General features: G+C 35.4%; 1 long non-coding RNA gene and 1 other non-coding gene across 2 annotated transcripts; both read right to left on the bottom strand.

Annotated features, from left to right (window-relative positions):
* Window positions 1-13,663: 13,663 nt before the first annotated feature.
* LOC112747098 (uncharacterized) lies at window positions 13,664-14,559 on the bottom strand. Its single transcript, XR_011873014.1, has 3 exons — window positions 14,351-14,559; window positions 14,051-14,219; window positions 13,664-13,913 (listed from the first exon to the last, which is right to left on the bottom strand). It is a non-coding gene; the product is annotated as an uncharacterized lncRNA (long non-coding RNA).
* Window positions 14,560-20,419: 5,860 nt separating this feature from the next.
* Window positions 20,420-20,527, bottom strand: LOC112753321 (small nucleolar RNA R71). Its single transcript, XR_003177713.1, has one exon. It is a non-coding gene; the product is annotated as a small nucleolar RNA R71 (small nucleolar RNA).

Below are 20,527 nucleotides of genomic sequence, written 5' to 3'. Positions count from 1 at the left end.
TCTTCCTCATTTTCACACAACACAACCCTCTCTTCTCTTCTTGGCCGAAACATAACCCCCTCTCCCTCTCCTCCATTTCTTCTTCTTCTTCATCTATTCTTTCTTCTCTTGCTCGAGAGCGAGCAAACTTCTAAGTTTGGTGTGGTAAAAGCATAAGCTTTTTGTTTTCCTATTACCATTGATGGCACCTAAGACCGGAGAATTCTCTAGAAAAGGAAAAGGGAAGATAAAAGCTTCCACCTCCGAGTCATGAGAGATGGAAAGGTTCATCTCCAAAGCCCATCAAGACCACTTCTATGATGTTGTGGCCAAGAAGAAGGTGATCCATGAGGTCCCTTTCAAACTCAAAAGAAATGAGTATCCGGAGATCCGACATGAAATTCAAAGAAGAGGTTGGGAAGTTCTAACAAATCCCATCTAACATGTCGGCATCCTATTGGTTCAAGAGTTCTATGCCAATGCATGGATCACCAAGAACCATGATCAAAGTAAGAACCCGGATCCAAAGAACTATGTTACAATGGTTCGGGGGAAATACTTGGATTTTAGTCCGGAAAATGTGAGGTTGGCATTTAACTTGCCTATGATGCAAGGAGATGAACGCCCCTACACTAGAAGGGTCAACTTTAATCAAAGGTTGGACCAAGTCCTCATGGACATATGTGTGGAAGGAGCTCAATGGAAGATTGACTCCAAAGGCAAGCCGGTTCAACTAAGAAGATTGGACCTCAAGCCTGTGGCTAGAGGATGGTTGGAATTCATCCAATGCTCCATCATCCCCACTAGCAACCGATCTGAAGTTACTGTGGATCGGGCCATCATGATTCATAGCATCATGATTGGAGAGGAAATAGAAGTTCATGAAGTCATCTCTAATGAACTCTACAAAATAGCCGAAAAGTCATCCTCCGTGGCAAGGCTAGCTTTTCCTCATCTTATTTGCCATCTATGTTACTCAGCTGGAGCTTTCATAGAAGGAGACATTCCTATTAAGGAAGAGAAGCCCATCACTAAGAAAAAGATGGAGCAAGCAAGAGAGCCCATTCAGGGAGCTCAAGAGGCGTATGAAGCTCATCACCATGAGATCCCGGAGATGCCTCAAATGCATTTTCCTCCACAAAACTATTGGGAGCAAATCAACACCTCCCTAGGAGAATTGAGTTCCAACATGGGACAACTAAGGGTGGAACATCAAGAGCACTCCATCATCCTTCATGAAATAAGAGAAGATCAAAAAGCAATGAGGGAGGAGCAACAAAGACAAGGAAGAGACATAGAAGAGCTCAAGGACATCATTGGTTCTTCAAGAAGGAAACACCACCATCACTAAGGTGGATTCATTCCTTGTTCTTATTTCTTCTGTTTTTTGTTTTCTATGTTATGTGCTTATCTATGTTTGTGTCTTCATTACATGATCATTAGTAGTTAGTAACTATGTCTTAAAGTTATGAATGTCCTATGAATCCATCACCTCTCTTAAATGAAAAATGTTTTAATTCAAAAGAACAAGAAGTACATGAGTTCTGAATTTATCCTTGAACTTAGCTTAATTATATTGATGTGGTGACAATGCTTCTTGTTTTCTGAATGTATGCTTGAATAGTGCATATGTCTTTTGAAGTTGTTGTTTAAGAATGTTAAATATGTTGGCTCTTGAAAGAATAATGACTAGGAGACATGTTATTTGATAATCTGAAAAATCATAAAAATGATTCTTGAAGCAAGAAAAAGCAGCAAAGAACAACGCTTGCAGAAAAAAAAATAGGCGAGAAAAAAATATATAAAAAAAGAAAAAGCAAGCAGAAAAAGCCAAAAGCTCTTAAAACCAAGAGGCAAGAGCAAATAGCCAATAACCCTTAAAACCAAAAGGCAAGGGCAAATAAAAAGGATCCCAAGGCTTTGAGCATCAGTGGATAGGAGGGCCTAAAGGAATAAAATCCTGGTCTAAGCGGCTAAACCAAGCTGTCCCTAACCATGTGCTTGTGGCGTGTAGGTATCAAGTGAAAACTTGAGACTAAGCGGTTAAAGTCAAGGTCCAAAGCAAAAAAAGAGTGTGCTTAAGAACCCTGGACACCTCTAATTGGGGACTTTAGCAAAGCTGAGTCACAATCTGAAAAGGTTCACCCAATTATGTGTCTGTGGCATTTATGTATCCGGTGGTAATACTGGAAAACAAAGTGCTTAGGGCCACGGCCAAGACTCATAAAATAGCTGTGTTCAAGAATCATCATACTGAGCTAGGATAGTCAATAACACTATCTGAACTCTGAGTTCCTATAGATGCCAATCATTCTGAACCTCAATGGATAAAGTGAGATTCCAGAACTATTCAAGAGGCAAAAAGCTATAAGTCCCGCTCATTTGATTGGAGCTATGTTTCATTGATAGTTTGGAATTTATAGTATATTCTCTTCTTTTTATCCTATTTTATTTTCAGTTGCTTGGGGACAAGCAACAATTTAAGTTTGGTGTTGTGATGAGCGGATAATTTATACGCTTTTTGGCATTGTTTTTAGTATGTTTTTAGTAGAATCTAGTTACTTTTAGGGATGTTTTCATTAGTTTTTATGTTAAAATTCACATTTCTGGACTTTACTATGAGTTTGTGTGTTTTTCTGTGATTTCAGGTATTTTCTGGCTGAAATTGAGGGACTTGAGCAAAAATCAGATTCAGAGGTTGAAGAAGGACTGCTGATGCTGTTGGATTCTGATCTCCCTGCACGCAAAATGGATTTTCTGGAGCCACAGAACTCAAAATGGCGTGATTCCAATTGCGTTGGAACGTAGACATCCAGGGCTTTCCAGCAATGTATAATAGTCCATACTTTGCCCAAGTTTAGACGACGCAAACTGGCGTTCAACGCCAGCTCTCTGCCCAATTCTGGAGTCCAGCGCCAGAAACAAGTTGCAAAGTGGAGTTCAACGGCCAAACTGGCACCAAAACTGGTGTTCAACTCCAGGAATGACCTCTACACGTGTAACACTCAAGCTCAGCCCAAGCACACACTAAGTGGGCCCCGGAAGTGGATTTATGCATCAATTACTTACTTCTGTAAACCCTAGTAGCTAGTTTATTATAAATAGGACTTTTTACTATTGTACTAGACATCTTGGAATCTTTGGACGCCTGGTTCTTAGATCAGAGGGGCTGGCCATTCGGCCATGCCTGGACCTTTCACTTATGTATTTTCAAACGGTAGAGTTTCTACACTCATTAGATTAAGGTGTGGAGCTCTGCTGTTCCTCAAAGATTAATGCAAAGTACTACTGTTTTCTATTCAATTCAACTTATTCCACTTCTAAGATATTCATTCGCACTTCAACTTGAATGTGATGAACGTGACAATCATCATCATTCCCTATGAATGCGTGCCTGACAACCACTCCCGTTCTACCTTCGATTGAACGAGTATCTCTTAGATTACTAATACAGGGGACCGAGTCCGAGATATTGGGATCTTCGTGGTATAAGCTAGATTGATGGCGGCATTCATGAGAATCCGGAAAGTCTAAACCTTGTCCGTGGTATTCTGAGTAGGATTCTGGGATTGAATGACTGTGACGAGCTTCAAACTCGCGAGTGCTGGGCGTAGTGACAGACGCAAAAGGATAGTAAATCCTATTCCAGTATGATCGAGAACCTCCAGATGATTAGCCATGCAGTGACAGCGCATCGGACCATTTTCACAGGGAGGAATAGGATGCAACCAACGACAAAGGTGATGCCTCCAGACGATTAGCCGTGCTGTGACAGAGCATTTGGATCATTTTCCCGAGAGAGATCGAAAGTAGCCATTGGCACCGGTGACATCCTTACATAAAGCTAGCCATAGAAAGGAGTAAGATTGATTGGATGAAGATAGCAGGAAAGCAGAGGTTCAGAGGAACGAAAGCATCTCTATGCGCTTATCTGAAATTCTCACCAATGATTTACATAAGTATTTCTATCCCTCTTTTATTAATTATTTTCGAAAACCCCATTACTATTTTATATCCGCCTGACTGAGATTTACAAGGTGACCATAGCTTGCTTCATACCAACAATCTCCGTGGGATTCGACCCTTACTCACGTAAGGTATTACTTGGACGACCCAGTGCACTTGCTGGTTAGTTGTGCGAAGTTGTGAACCATGGTATTGGCATCATGTTTTTTTGGCGCCATTACCAGGGAAAGAAAGAGCAATGAATTTTACATAATCAAAGTGTAATCACAATTTCGTCACACCAACCCCACAGGATCATCTCAGCATCTGTGGACCCCACAGGATCCCCACATACCTCCACTCACCTTACCTCCTCATAATCCTATATCACCCTTTCCCAAGAACCCTTCACTAATCACCTCCAATTCCCCTCCAAAACCATCATACACCCAAGCCCACCCATATAGCCGAATACACACATCCCTCCATCTCCTCCATATCTTCTTCTTCTTCTACTATTCCTTTCTTCTTTTGCTCGAGGACGAGCAAACATTCTAAGTTTGGTGTGGAAAAAGCATTGCTTTTTTGTTTTTCCATAACCATTGATGGCACCTAAGGCCAGAGAAACCTCTAGAAAGAGGAAATGGAAGACAAAAGCTTCCACCTCCAAGTCATAGGAGATGGAGAGATTCATCTCAAGGGTCTATAGTTCAGTGGTAGAATATTTGACTGCAAATCAAGAGATCCCTGAGATACCTCAGGGGATACATTTTCCTCCACACAATTATTGGGAGCAACTAAGGGTGGAACATCAAGAGCACTCCATCATCCTTCATGAAATTAGAGAAGATCAAAGAGCAATGTGGGAGGAGCAACAAAGACAAGGAAGAGACATAGAAGAGCTCAAGGACATCATTGGTTCCTCAAGAAGAAAACGCCACCATCACTAAGGTGGACTCATTCCTTGTTCTTGAATTTTCTGTTTTTCATTTTTATGTTAAATGTTTATCTATATTTGTGTCTTATTACATGATCATTAGTATTCAAGTGTCTATTCCTTAAAGTAGTGAATATGAATCCATCACCTCTCTTAAATGGGAAAATGTTTTAATTACAAAAGAACAAGAAGTACATGAGTTTCGAATTTATCCTTGAACTTAGTTTAATTATATTGATGTGGTGACAATACTTTTTGTTTTCTGAATGAATGCTTGAACAGTGCATATGTCTTTTGAAGTTGTTGTTTATGAATGTTAAATATGTTGGCTCTTGAAAGAATGATGAACAGGAGAAATGTTATTTGATAATCTGAAAAATCATAAAAATGATTCTTGAAGCAAGAAAAAGCAGTGAATACAAAAGCTTGCAGAAAAAAAAATGGCGAAAAAAAATATAGAAAAAGAAAAAGCAAGCAGAAAAAGCCAAAAGCTCTTAAAACCAAGACGCAAAAGCAAAAAGCCAGTAACCCTTAAAACCAAAAGGCAAGGGTAATAAAAAGGATCCAAGGCTTTGAGCATCAGTGGATAGGAGGGCCTAAAGGAATAAAATCCTGGCCTAAGCGGCTAAACCAAGCTGTCCCTAACCATGTGCTTGTGGCGTGAAGGTGTCAAGTGAAAACTTGAGACTGAGCGGTTAAAGTAAAGGTCCAAAGCAAAAAAAAGAGTGTGCTTAAGAACCCTGGACACCTCTAATTGGGGACTTTAGCAAAGCTGAGTCACAATCTGAAAAGGTTCACCCAGTTATGTGTCTGTGGCATTTATGTATCCGGTGGTAATACTGGAAAACAAAGTGCTTAGGGCCACGGCCAAGACTCATAAAGTAGCTGTGTTCAAGAATTAACATACTGAACTAGGAGAATCAATAACACTATCTAAATTCTAAGTTCCTATTGATGCCAATCATTCTGAACTTTGAGATGCCAAAACTATTCAAGAGGCAAAAATCTACAAGTCCCGCTCATCTGATTGGAGCTATGTTTCATTGATATTTTGGAATTTATAGTATATTCTCTTCTTTTTATCCTATTTGATTTTCAGTTGCTTGGGGACAAGCAACAATTTAAGTTTGGTGTTGTGATGAGCGGATAATTTATACGCTTTTTGGCATTGTTGTTAGTATGTTTTCAGTATGATTTAGTTAGTTTTTAGTATATTTTTATTAGTTTTTATGTTAACACATTTCTGGACTTTACTATGAGTTTGTGTATTTTTCTGTGATTTCAGGTATTTTCTGGCTGAAATTGAGGGACCTGAGCAAAAATCAGATTCAGAGGTTGAAGAAGGACTGCAGATGCTGTTGGATTCTTACCTCCCTGCACTCAAAATAGATTTTCTGGAGCTACAGAACTCCAAATGGCACGCTTCTAATTGCGTTGGAAAGTCGACATCCAGGGATTTCCAGCAATATATAATAGTCCATACTTTGAATAAGGATTGACGGTGTAAACTGGCGTTCAACGCCAGTTTCATGCTGCAGTCTGGCGTTTAGTGCCAGAAACAAGTTGCAAAGTGGAGTTCAATGCCAGAAACACGTTACAAACTGGAGTTCAACTCCAAGAATGACCTTTCCACTTGTAAACTTCAAGCTCAGCCCAAGCACACACCAAGTGGGCCCTGGAAGTGGATTTCTGCATCAATTACTTATCTCTGTAAACCCTAGTAACTAGTTTTTATAAATAGGACTTTTTACTATTGAGTTATCATCTTCGGAACATCTTTAGTTTCATCTTTAGATCACGTTTGGGGGATGGCCTCTCGGCCATGCCTGAACCTCTCACTTATGTATTTTTCAACGGTAGAGTTTCTACACACCATAGATTAAGGTGTGGAGCTCTGCTGTTCGTAAAAGATTAATGCAAGGTACTACTGTTTTTCTATTCAATTCAACTTATTCCGCTTCTAAGATATTCATTCGCACTTCAATATGGTGGATGTGATGATCGTGACAGTCATCATCATTCTCAACTTATGAACGCGTGCCTGACAACCACTTCCGTTCTACCTTAGATTGAACGGGTATCTCTTGGATATCTAATACAGGGGACCGAGTCCGAGTTATTAGTGTCTTCGTGGTATAAGTTAGAACCCATGGATGGCCATTCCTGAGATCCGGAAAGTCTAAACCTTGTCTGTAGTATTCCGAGTAGGATCTGGGAAGGGATGGCTGTGACGAGCTTCAAACTCACGAGTGCTGGGCGTAGTGACAGACGCAAAAGGATCAATGGATCCTATTCCAGTATGATCGAGAACCGACAGATGATTAGCCGTGCCGTGACAGAGCATTTGGACCTTTTTCACAAAGAGGATGGGATGTAGCCATTGACAACGGTGATGCCCTACATAAAGCTTGCCATGGAAAGGAGTAGGATTGATTGGATGAAGACAACAGGAAAGCAGAGATCAGAGGAACGAAAGCATCTCTATACGCTTATCTGAAATTCTCACCAATGATTTACATAAGTATTTCTATCTTTATTTTCTATTTATTTATTATTATTTTTTGAAAACTTCATAACCATTTGATATCCGCTTGACTGTGATTTACAAGATTACCATAGCTTGCTTCAAGCCGACAATCTCCGTGGGATCGACCCTTACTCACGTAAGGTTTATTACTTGGACGACCCATTGCACTTGCTGGTTAGTTATACGAAGTTGTGAAACAGATATAAGATCATGAACGTGCGTATTAAGTTTTTAGCGCCGTTACCAAGGAATGGAATGATCACGATTTCGCACACCATTAACATACATGCATCATCTATGTATGGAAGACTAAACATAAATCGAATCCATTTTCTTATCAAGGCAAGAAGGGAGGAACAAATCCAAGCTGCTCATGACGAAGCCATGTTTGGTGGTTCAGCACTTCCACCTCCTACCAGTACTGACAGTGAGCCTGATAGGGAGAATGAGAAAGAAGTTGATAAAAAAGCTGTTGTTACAAGCCTCTTAAGTGAAACGGTAAGTGGTTTCACTGCAGACTTATGTGGATAAGCATGATGAGTCATTTAAGTAATCCTTGTATTTGTGTGTGCATTTGTTGTTGAATAATTTCTCACATTAAGTTGTTATTGCTGCTCTATACTTGCTGTTGGTTTCTGCTGATTTTTTCCCCTCATTGCCTGCTTGTTGAATGATTGTTAAATTCAATGAGAAAGGAAATGCTGCTGAGTTATTGTTGTTTGTGCTGGAATAGATGATGGTTGCTGAACTGAGATTAGTTTTATTGATAAATCTGTTGCTAAAATCGTTTAGTTTAGCTTGATTGATTTTCTGTTGAATTAATGGATAAACTGATGTGCCCCTGCTTCTTGCAAGTGTAATGGTTATTGACTTCAATGAATAGAATGCTGCCTGAATCCATTACCTTTGTTCATTTTACTGTTTTGGGTGCTGTATGATGGGCCATTGATTGCTGTTCTGCTGAGTGCTACTCTACTTCTTGTTGGTTGGATTGGTTTTAATTGTTTCCTCATGTTTTCTTGCTGGAATTGGCTTATTTACTTCCTTCCTATGAATTCATTATGATTTTTTGTATTTTTAACTGTCAAAGAATTCATATAGAATTTGAATTGATTGATTGAAATTGTGAAATAGGCAAATTTACTGCTGAAATGCTGCCGGAATTTATCTTAAGTTGTTTTCAATATTCATCTTTGATTCAATTAATTGATTGAGTTGGTATTTAATTGCTTTTGGTTTTCAACTGTTGCTAAGCTCATTTGATTGATTATCCAGCTAAGTGCTTCACTATTTTGGTTGTTGGAAGTTGGAAGCTTCAGGTTTTATTATTCACTATTTGGTTATTGTCCTATTTGGTTGCTCAATTAAACTGCATTGTGTTGTTTGAGCAAACAAGTTCTATTTGACGAATTTGTGTCAAAATAGACCCTTGTTTGCTACATGATTTCTGATTGCCTCAAGATATTTCTTTTGACTATGCACCTAACTTTTTGTTTCGGATTTTCTTATTTATAGGAGTGCTGAAATGGTGACCACATGCTACTTTGAGGGCTCAAGAATATTTTGATTCATAGAGACACTAATCTATGTTAGAACTTTTAACTTTTGGTTGAACTTGTGCAAGACATATAACTTGTAGAACTAATCAATGTACTCACTAATGTTATTTTGTTTTAAAATAATTTTAGCTAAATGAGACATGTTTGAATTATGTATGTTTTTACATATTATATAAATGTAGAATTGATTAATAAAATAGTTAATATATTAGTTAATTAAAAAAATGTTACAAAATAATTATTTTACTTTTGTAACTAAAGAAAAAAATGTTACAAAATCAAGTTACATTTTGTAACAAAATTTTTTGATAGGAAAAAATAGATTGTCACGAAAAATACTTTGAAGATCAAAATTTGTTACCACTTTTGTAACGGCTTCTAGTTTTTTGTATTAGAAAAAATTGTTACAAAACATCATATTGAATTGTAACAGTTCCATTTTTCGTTACAAAAACTTTTTGTAACGGGACTTACTGCAATGGCCCCTTTTTTTGTTACAAAAAACTTTTGTTTCAAAATTTCGACGTTTTGTAACAATTTTTTTGTTACAAATACGCCTTTTTCTTGTAGTGGTATGGCGAGTTCCCTTCTGTGCGTGCGCATGGTACGTGCAGAAAAAATATTAAATTCTGAAAATGCGGGTTGTACATACGCATGCCTCGTGTGTACATGCAACTCTGTCTTTGTGCATGTGCATGAAACTCGCACGAAATCATTTTACTTATGTTTCACCCATCATGCGTACGCATGGGTCATACGAACGCATGACCTCAATTTTCTACAACTTCTATAGAATTCACTTTTAAACCCCCAAATTCAAACTCTTATAAGTTTTTCTACAAAATTCTGTTTTTCTTCATCTTTAAATGATTTTAAAGATCTTTCCACTAGATTTAATTTAAGACCAATCTCATTCAAACCCGAACTCTGAGCGCCAAGTTATGGCTCGCCGAAATTGGCTAAAAATAGGTTTTTATCAAATTTTCATAATCCATCAATTTCATAAATTCTCAATTTAATTCATCATAAAGCATTCCAAAATCACTTATACACATCCCAAACACTCATCCATACATCCTCAACCATTCCAAGCCTAAATCAACTCACTTCCAACTTAGTTAACCCATTCCATCAACATATCCATATCCATCAATAACATACAACATATATATATATATATATACATATATATATATATATATACATATATATATATATATATATATATGTATATATATATATATATATATATATCCAAACTCTCTATCAATCAATAATTAAATCATCTCATTCTCATACAACAATTTACACCATTTATCTCAACTATTCAGATAGGGAATTCCTCACCCTATCACGGCCTCCGGCCCAATTTACAATATTGATACACCCAATTTTCAATTAAAACTTCAACATACATATTCATTTTCATGCAATATAGCACCAACATATATCACAATATCACATAGCACTTCTCAATTCATCAAAAACTCATTATTTTTAGTCTCAATTTTCATGCCAAAACACATGAACCAACTCAATGCTCATACTAACCATTATTCAAGCATATCAACAATTAAATCCATTCAACTTATCCTAGCAGCAAGTAAGCTAGATTTTCACATAACCTTACATAATGCCTACTCAAAACTATCACCCATACTTGAATGTTGCAATTTCAAGCTTCCAAGCTTTTCTTTTCAAAGTTCCATAAAGCCAAGCTTCCAATTACTCAATCTAACATCATATTATACAATTTGACACAAAATTAAAAACTAAAATTTTCATAAATTGATGAACCAAGAAAGGAAAAGGATTCCTTATCTTTACCCACTGAAATTAGTGATGGATACTGCCAATATAAGCTAGAAAATCCCTATAACATCAAAATCACAAAAAATCCTTAATACCTAAACCAAAATGCAATTTCAGCTTTGAAATAGAAATTTGGGCTGGAATTTTGAGTTATTAACCATAATACTTAGATAGAAATAAAGAGGAAGCTGAGACAAACGCGTGACTGTAAACAGCTTGTCAATCGGAGCTCCAGAGCGAATGTTATGGAAGTTTGAAGTTGATGGTGGTTAGGGTTTCTCTTCTCTTCTTTTCTCTCTTCCATTTTCGTGTCTCTTTTCTCAAATGAAGGAGAAATACTGAATTTGTTAAGTTGTAAGCCTTATATATGTGTGGGCTTGGACCCACTTGGGCCCGGTTCACTTGTTTTAGTTTGTTGGTCTAATTTTTGGCCAAAACTTTTAAGATAAGCCTTTTAATTCACACTTTAAATATTTTTATTTATCTAAATTATAAATATTAAATCTCTAATTTTTTTCTCTCATTTAATTTATTTATTAGTTGTAAATTAATTACTTAATATTTTGTAAGATTTTACAATGATGGGCGCCACTCCTTGGAGCCGAGCCAGGCTTTGGATTTGGGCACCTAACTTGGCATTCTAGGCATTTGGGTTAGTCTTCTTTGGGTCTGCGCTTCCAAGCTTGTTTTTGTGTTGAATTTCATCCTAATTTGCTTGATTTTAGCCTAAAAACCTAATTATTCTAACACAACTCTAAAGATATGATTAGTTATCAAAGCATCACTAAAAACATAAGGATTTAACTCAAAAACTAAGAAAGCAAATGAAAAAGAAGCCTAAAAAGTGGTTGTGATGACGTGTCATCACTACCACTATTTAGATCTTGCTTCACTCTTCATTTTTCCTTTTTCTACCGTTGTTGTGTTTGTTAGTCGCCTTTTCAAAGCTTCCTCTGTTGTTGCTACTACATTGAGTTGTTGTTGTTGTTGTAGATGGTTGCTGCATTCCTAACATCTGTGAATTGCAACTAATGGAGGTAGGAGATTTATTTTAAAAATTACGGTTTTCAAATATATGAATGCCCTAAGAAGTTTTAATAAATAAATACATAAGTTAATGACTATCTGATGGTTTGATTAACTTTGTTGGGTTTTTAATTGATTCAGTTTCAATAATGTTTGGCAATCAGTGGAGTTGTAAGAAAGCGTAATTCTTTGATTATTAGAGGAATGCTTGAGCTAGAGGTTTATTGTTAATGATTGAATTTTGATTTTGTAACTAAAGTTTGGTTTGTTGCTGTAAATGTGATTAATTTTGGTGTTATTTTGATAATTGTTGAATGTGTGTGACTTGAGATTTGTTTAATGGTAGTGTACACCTTTCCATGTTTGTTTGGGAAACTAATACTTGTTTGGAACTCTGATTTTATTTTATGACATTGTAATGGTTGATGAATTGTTGAGATTGAGAGAATGCTTAAGGGGTGACTAAGTCTATTTTTAAGGGAGGTTATGTTCGAATTTTTAAAAAAATATAAGGATTTAATTAAATTGAATTGTGTAAACTGTGCCTTGGATGTTTGATTAATAAATTGGATATTTGATAGCAATAGATGATTAAATGCTTAGTTGATGTTGGTTATTGGTTGTTTATAAGCTTTAAAAATGGATATTATTTTAAAGTGTCAAGTTAAATTTAAACTGTTTGAAAGTGACTTGAAAGAATGATTTAGGAAGATAAGAAAAAGTTTAAGGTAAAATATTAATGAGGATGAAATGATTTTCTTTTTTTTTTTTAATGAAAGAATGAGGTTAAAATGATAATTGAAGGTTGATGAGTAAGAGATGAATGAAAGGCTATGAATAATAAATGAAATAACTAAGAATGTTGAATGAGGATTGAGTGTCTGGTAAAGTCGAGGATTTTATTCGGCTTGTGCAGTGTTGAATATATAGTGGGGACGCCAACAAGCTGAGAACTGTTCTCTAGAGGTAGGCATTTTGGTGCAATTTAAAGTCAATTGAACAGCTATGCCGTAGGACTATGGCTTTGTCGTAGGGCTTAATATAATTTAAAGTCAACTGAATGGCTTCGACCATAGGACTTATATGCAACTAAACATCTGGAAAACCATATCTAAGACTAATTCTTAGGTAATGTCGGGCTATAGGGTGTAAATTGACACGTGAGCTCATGACCTGCTTAGGACAGACATTCATCATATGCATTTGTATAAATTGCTTAGGCGTGCTTTATATTGTTGTGTTGTGTTATTTGTGAATTTCTTACTTGTGATTTACGTATGAATTGCTTGTGTGTTTGTATTGTGTGTTTTGTTTGTGCATGTTACTGTACCAATATGATAAAACTAACGTGGATTGAATTGTCACAACTAGAAAATGGATTAATACAGACAGATTTAGTCTTTATTACAGATGGATTTTTGGTTACCGACGAAATTACCAACGGATTTTGTCCCTCTGTAAAAGCCTCGTCGGAAATTATTTACCGACGGATTTTTTTCCGTCAGAAATTACCAATGTATTTTTACCAGTTACCGACGGATTTTTCCTTTGTAAATTCTCCATCCATTTCCCTGAGATGACGAACTTTCCGACGGATTTTTTGTCGGTAATTACAGACGGATTTTCCGACGGATTTTTCGTCTATAATTACAGACGGATTTTCTGACAGATTTTTCGTCTGTAATTTGAACCTTAGAAAATCTTCCCACACTCTGATTACAGACAAAAAATCCGTCTGTAAATTCGTCAGTAAGATAAAATAGAATTTTTTTTTTAGATTTTTTCATTGCAAAATAAATTTGTTTTCATACAAAATAAATATAAATTAATAAATACAAATTTTTATTGATGGTATAAATAGAAAAACACACCAGTGAGTACAAAGCGCTTTCTTTATAATAAGAAGCAATTATTTCCATACAATAATACAATTTGAATACATTAGATGACAAGTAACTACTAGTAGACTCATCAAGATTCAATATCCTAATTTATGGATAGCTTCATTCTTTCTTGAGCTTCTTAGTGATGATGGCAATATACTTGCCTCTTGAGATTCTTGGTCCATCAAAATTATTCGCTGCTTTCCACTTTCTGAGCAGAGGATGTCTACCTTACTATATCCGATCTACACTCAGACAACAAATAAGGCAATTATTAGAAAAAAGAACCAAAAAGGAGTTGTTACCACTGCAGTTATTTTTGATTAAATTTCAAGTATCTTCCTGCAACAATTTTCAAGATGAAACTAAGATGAGTGCTTACCACTGCAGTTACTTTTGATTCAAGAAAGATCAATGGCCATGATTTAAGCTCAGTTTCTTCAATCGAAGGTGCTGGTGGATTCCAAAGTATGAAATAAGGAAGAAGCGCATATGCACCGCCAAAACATGAAAGTAAAAGGAAGGGCCAAATAGGAACTTTGCTTTTTGAGCTGTAGAACATCATAATCAACATTGCAAGGGCATGCAAAGTAATAATAGAGTTAACATTGCAATTAGAGTGCAATTAACATTAACAAACCATGTTAATTTTTTAGGAAATATCAGATTCAGAGTGAAATACCTCCTTCCTGTAGGAAGTAGCAGCATGCTATAGGCCAAGGGCCACAAACCCATTATGTACCACAATGACACAAGCACTTCATTCATTCTGAAACCATCATGTCCTTTCAAATTCAGAAGCTTTTGTAGGAAATAAATGTCCCTTGACTAATACAGGGGCGGGAGAAGAATTAATCCAAAAATTTAATACGAAACAAAAAGATATGAAAATGGATGACATTCGGGAATAATAATTTAATTTTCATGTATTACATCCAATAAGATCTTACAGATAAATTAAAAAGGAAAAAAGAAAAACAGTTCATTTTCACACCAAATATCTCAAAAAGAAGTTGCTTTTAACTATATAAAACACCTAATTAGATGTTAGTTTAAAAAATAATTTTACACCCACATTAGTATTCTCTTATTCTATCAAATTCAATCTTTTACCCAAACCATTCAAGTAGCAAGCATGAACACAACTACTTTTACAAATGTAGCAAAATATGACTGAATATCTGATGGGATTCTACATATAGTAAAGTAAAGGAGTTGTTACCTGCAGAAATTAGCTGAGAAATTATTGATGGGATTATGCATTCATAATAAATTAATAGCAGTATCATTGAATTCAAAGCATTGAAACTGATGACAACTTATGATATACTTTACGTTTTTCAGACTTAAATACTTGATCTTGGTAAACTTCAATATTGAAGAATAGATAATTTTTCCCACATCAAAACTTGTCTAACATTGACATTCAATTCAAACTTTCTTTTTAATGAAAGAACAATCTCTTTGAAAGACAGAGAAGTTTTTATTGTCCTATCCATTTCTTTGCACCAAGTTTATCAGCTATATGTGTATATTGCCATGTTCACAGCATTTCAAAATCTGCAAGACTATAACCCCCAATTATGGATCAGTTATGGATCCCTGTAGCTGTTAATTCAAATATATAAAAATGTTTCGTACCAGACTAAGAGATGTGGTCCCAAGAAGCAGCAAATATAGTTTACCCTGAAATTAATAAATATCAGAATCCCTATTGGCTGGCAATAATTAAGTATCAATCTATATCACCATTTCTGCCTTTTTGGATTCAATGGATAAAGCAAAATCACTGTATAATAAGAACATCAGGGATGGTTTTTGATTAGAAACTGTTAAACTATCAAAGACTGGATTCATCAGTATAGTCACAACCATTTTAGCACAAACCTCAACTAGATAAAGATTAGAAGCACGACTGAGAAGAGAAAATGAACATGAATCAACATGGTTCCAGAGAAAATGAACATGAGTTCCAGATACTACCAGATGCTACCAGAATGTCAACATGGTTCCAGAGAAAATGAACATGAATCAACATTCCAATGCTGGCTAGGAAAAGAGCAGCAAAAAGATTACGAATAGGTTCAATCTGCAGAGAAAGTGAACATGTCAGATTCCTGCTATAAAATACTTTTTACCACCAAGCATTCCAGTTAAGAAACTAGGTTCATGAAATAATCAACAAATTTGTAAATGACAGAAAAATGAGAACCAGATTGTAAATAATGGCTTTCCAGATTCTACAAATATCCCAGTCTTGTGAAGAACATAAATCAAAATAACCAATGAAATGTGCATGGATCTTATTAAAAAGCAATACATTACATAAAGCTACATCAAGCATGTAACAATCAACTGCTATTTAAATGGGATAATTCCTTCTTGGTGTTTATCTTTGTCGCTTTTGAAACATTTAGACCTTTCAAGTAACCAATTCACATGAAATCTAAGTGCAATCTCATCTTATTCCTTGCTGTACTTAAATTTATGCGGCAACAAAATTCATGGAGATATTCCAAAGTCGGTTTTCGACCTTGTGAACTTAATTGAATTGTGTTTGTCATCAGATAACCTGAAAAACTTCAAAGATAAACTGACACAAGAACTTACCTGCTCAGAAGTTTGGTTTCTAGGGATACACCTTCTCTAAGAGAAGCAACCTGCCAAAATTAAAATGAACAAGGACACGAAAAATCAGCAAAGGCAGCACAAGGAGTAAAGCAATTTCTATTGGTAAGTATTAAGCAAATGAAAAATCAAACTCATATATACATTAATATAAAAAATGGTATTATACATTAATATTGTTAGGTTTCAAAGCTCAGTTAATATCTTTTTTTTTGTTTGGAAAAAGGAGAAGAGTAGGAGGAATTGATGAGCGGATAATTTATACGCTTTTTGGCATTGTTTTTAGTATGTTTTTAGTAGGATCTAGTTACTTTTAGGGATGTTTTTATTAGTTTTTATGTTAAATTCACATTTCTGGACTTTACTATGAGTTTGTGTATTTTTCTGTGATTTCAGATATTTTCTGGCTGAAATTGAGGGACTTGAGCAAAAATCAGATTCAGAGGTTGAAGAAGGACTGCTGATGTTGTTGGATTCTGACCTCCCTGCACTCAAAGTGGATTTTCTGGAGCTACAAAACTCCAAATGGCGCGCTCTCAACGGCGTTAGAAAGTAGACATCCAGGGCTTTCCAGCAATATATAATAGTCCATACTTTGCCCGAGTTTAGAGGAAGCAAAAGGGCGTTGAACGCCAGTTCTATGCTGCAGTCTGGAGTTAAACACTAGAAACACGTCATGAACCAGAGTTGAACGCCAAAAACACGTTACGACTTGGCGTTCAACTCCAAAAGAAGCCTCTGCATGTGTAAACTTCAAGCTCAGCCCAGGCACACACCAAGTGGGCCCCGGAAGTGGATTTATGCATCAATTACTTACTTTTGTAAACCCTAGTAACTAGTTTAGTATAAATAGGACTTTTTACTATTGTATTAGACATCTTGGGATGTCTAGTTCTTAGATCATGGGGGCTGGCCATTTGGCCATGCCTGAACCTTTCACTTATGTATTTTTCAACGGTAGAGTTTCTGCACTCCAAAGAATAACGTGTGGAGCTCTGTTGTTCCTCATGATTTAATGCAAAGTACTACTGTTTTATATTCAATTCAACTTATTCCGCTTCTAAGATATCCATTCGCACCCAAGAACATGATGAATGTGATGATTATGTGACGCTCATCATCATTCTCACTTATGAACGCGTGCCTGACAAACACTTCCGTTCTACATGTAAACAAGCTAGAATGAGTATCTCTTAGATATCTAATACAGAGGACCGAGTCCGAGATATTAGAATCTTCATGGTATAAGTTAGAACCCATGGATGGCCATTCCTGAGATCTGGAAAGTCTAAACCTTGTCTGTGGTATTCTGAGTAGGATCTGGGAAGGGATGGCTGTGACGAACTTCAAACTCGCGAGTGCTGGGCGTAGTGACAGACGCAAAAGGAGGGTGAATCCTATTCCAGTATGATCGAGAACCTCCAGATGATTAGCCGTGCCGTGACAGAGCATTTGGACCTTTTTCACAGAGAGGATGGGATGTAGCCATTGACAACGGTGATGCCCTATATAAAGCTTGCCATGGAAAGGAGTAGGAATGATTGGATGAAGACAGCAGGAAAGCAGAGGTTCAGAGGAACGAAAGCATCTCTATACGCTTATCTGAAATTCTCACCAATGATTTGCATAAGTATTCCTATCTTTATTTTCTGTTTATTTATTATTATTATTCGAAAACTCCATAACCATTTGATATCCGCCTGATTGAGATTTACAAGATGACCATAGCTTGCTTCATACCAACAATCTCCGTGGGATTGACCCTTACTCACGTAAGGTTTTATTACTTGGATGACCCAGTGCACTTGCTGGTTAGTTGTATCGAAGTTGTGAGCCATTACCAGGGATCACAATTTCGTGCACCAAGTTTTTGGCGCCGTTGCCGGGGATTGTTCGAGTTTGGACAACTGACGGTTCATCTTGTTGCTCAGATTAGGTAACTTTCTTTTCATTTTCTTTTCAAAAAAAAAAAATTTGTTTTCAAAAATCTTTCAAAAAAAAATTTATTTTCCCTTTGTTTTCGAAAATTATTTTAAAATTTTTAAGAATGAATTCTAAAGTTTCAAATTGGTATGCTGAAGTTTGGCTGGCCATCGAGCTTTAGAATAACCTGGTATGATTCCTGGAATCTTGATTGAGGACTTTGAATTCATTGCTTCCTTTTCCCTATAGGTTTTCAAAAAAATAAAAATATACAAAAATCCAAAAAAATTAATAAAATCATAAAATCAAAAATATTTTTTGTTTCTTGTTTGAGTCTTGAGTCAATTTTAAGTTTAGTGTCAATTGCATGTTTTAAATATTGCATAAAAATTTTTGAAAAATTCATGCATTCATAGTGTTCTTCCTGATCTTCAAGTTGTTCTTGGTAAGTCTTCTTGTTTGATCTTCATATCTTCTTGTTTTGTGTCTTTTCTTGTTTTTCATATGCATTTTTAACTTGTTAGTGTATAATTATTGAAAATCTCTAAGTTTGGTGTCTTGCATGTTTTTCTTTCATTAAAAATTTTCAAAAATAAGTCTTGATGTTCATCTTGATCTTCAAAGTGTTCTTGGTGTTCATCTTGACATTCATAGTGTTCTTGTATGCATCACATGTTTTGATCCAAAATTTCATGCATTGAGTCTTTTTGATGTTTTTCTCTTCATAATTAAAAATTCAAAAATAAAAAAAAAATATCTTTCCCTTTTTCACTCATAAATTTTCAAAAATTTGAGTTGACTTTTTCAAAACTTTTTAAAATTTAGTTGTTTCTTATGAGTCAAATCAAATTTTCAATTTAAAAATCTTATCTTTTTCAAAATCTTTTTCAAAAATCATATCTTTTTCATTTTTCTTAATTATTTTCGAAAATTTTAAAAATATTTTTCAAAAATATTTTTCTTAATTTTATATCATATTTTCGAAAATATCATCAACAATTAATGTTTTTGTTCAAAAATTTCAAGTTTGTTACTTACTTGTTAAGAAAGATTCAAACTTTAAGTTCTAGAATCATATCTTGTGATTTCTTGTGAATCAAGTCATTAATTGTGATTTTAAAAATCAAATCTTTTTCAAAACTAATTTCAATCATATCTTTTCAAAAATATATTTTTATCTTATCTTTTTCAAATATCTTTTCTAACTTCTTATCTTCTTATCTTTTCAAAATTGATTTTCAAATCTGTTTCAACTAACTAATTGACTTTTTGTTTGTTTCTTATCTTTTTCAAAACCACCTAACTACTCTTCCCTCTCTAATTTTCAAAAATACCTCCCTCTTTTTCAAAAATTCTTTTTAATTAATTAATTGTTTTAAATTTTAATTTTAATTTTATTTCCCCTTTAATTTTCGAAAATCATCAACTCCTTTTCAAAAATTATTTTCGAAAATTTCTCTCTCTCATCTTCTTCTATTTATCTATTCATCTACTAACACTTCTCTCCCATCCAAAAATTCGAACACCACCTCCCTCTCAGTGTTCGAGTTTTTCCTCTTCTCTTCTTTACATTACATTATTTTCTTCTTCTACTCACACAAAGGAACCTCTCTCTACTGAGGCAAAGAAGATCCCTATTATTATTTTCTATTCCCTTCTTTTTCATATGAGCAGGAGCAAGGACAAGAACATTCTTGTTGAAGAAGACCCTGAACCTGAAAGGACTCTGAAGAGGAAACTAAGAGAAGCTAAATTACAACAATCCAGAGACAACCTTACAGAAATTTTTGAAAAGGAAGAGGAGATGGCAGCCGAAAATAATAATAATGCAAGGAAGATGTTTGGTGACTTTACTGCACCAAATTACAATTCACATGGAAGAAGCATCTCCATCCCTACCATTGGAGCAAACAATTTTGAGCTTAAACCTCAATTAGTTTCTCTAATGCAACAAAACTGCAAGTTTCATGGACTTCCATATGAAGATCCCTTTCAGTTCTTAACTGAATTCTTGCAGATCTGTGATACTGTTAAGACTAATGGAGTAGATCCTGAAGTCTACAGGCTCATGCTTTTCCCGTTTGCTGTGAGAGACAGAGCTAGAATGTGGTTGGACTCTCAACCCAAAGATAGCCTGAACTCTTGAGATAAGCTAGTCACGGCTTTCTTAGCCAAGTTATTTCCTCTTCAAAAGCTCAGTAAGCTTAGAGTGGATGTTCAAACCTTCAGATAGAAAGAAGGTGAATCCCTCTATGAAGCTTGGGAGAGATACAAGCAACTGACCAAAAAGTGTCCTTCTGACATGCTT

This window comes from Arachis hypogaea, chromosome 15, assembly GCF_003086295.3.
Source record: "Arachis hypogaea cultivar Tifrunner chromosome 15, arahy.Tifrunner.gnm2.J5K5, whole genome shotgun sequence".
NCBI lineage: Eukaryota > Viridiplantae > Streptophyta > Magnoliopsida > Fabales > Fabaceae > Arachis > Arachis hypogaea.
The sequence above is the reverse complement of the archived record's forward strand: the minus strand, read 5'-3'. Positions and strand labels throughout refer to the sequence as shown.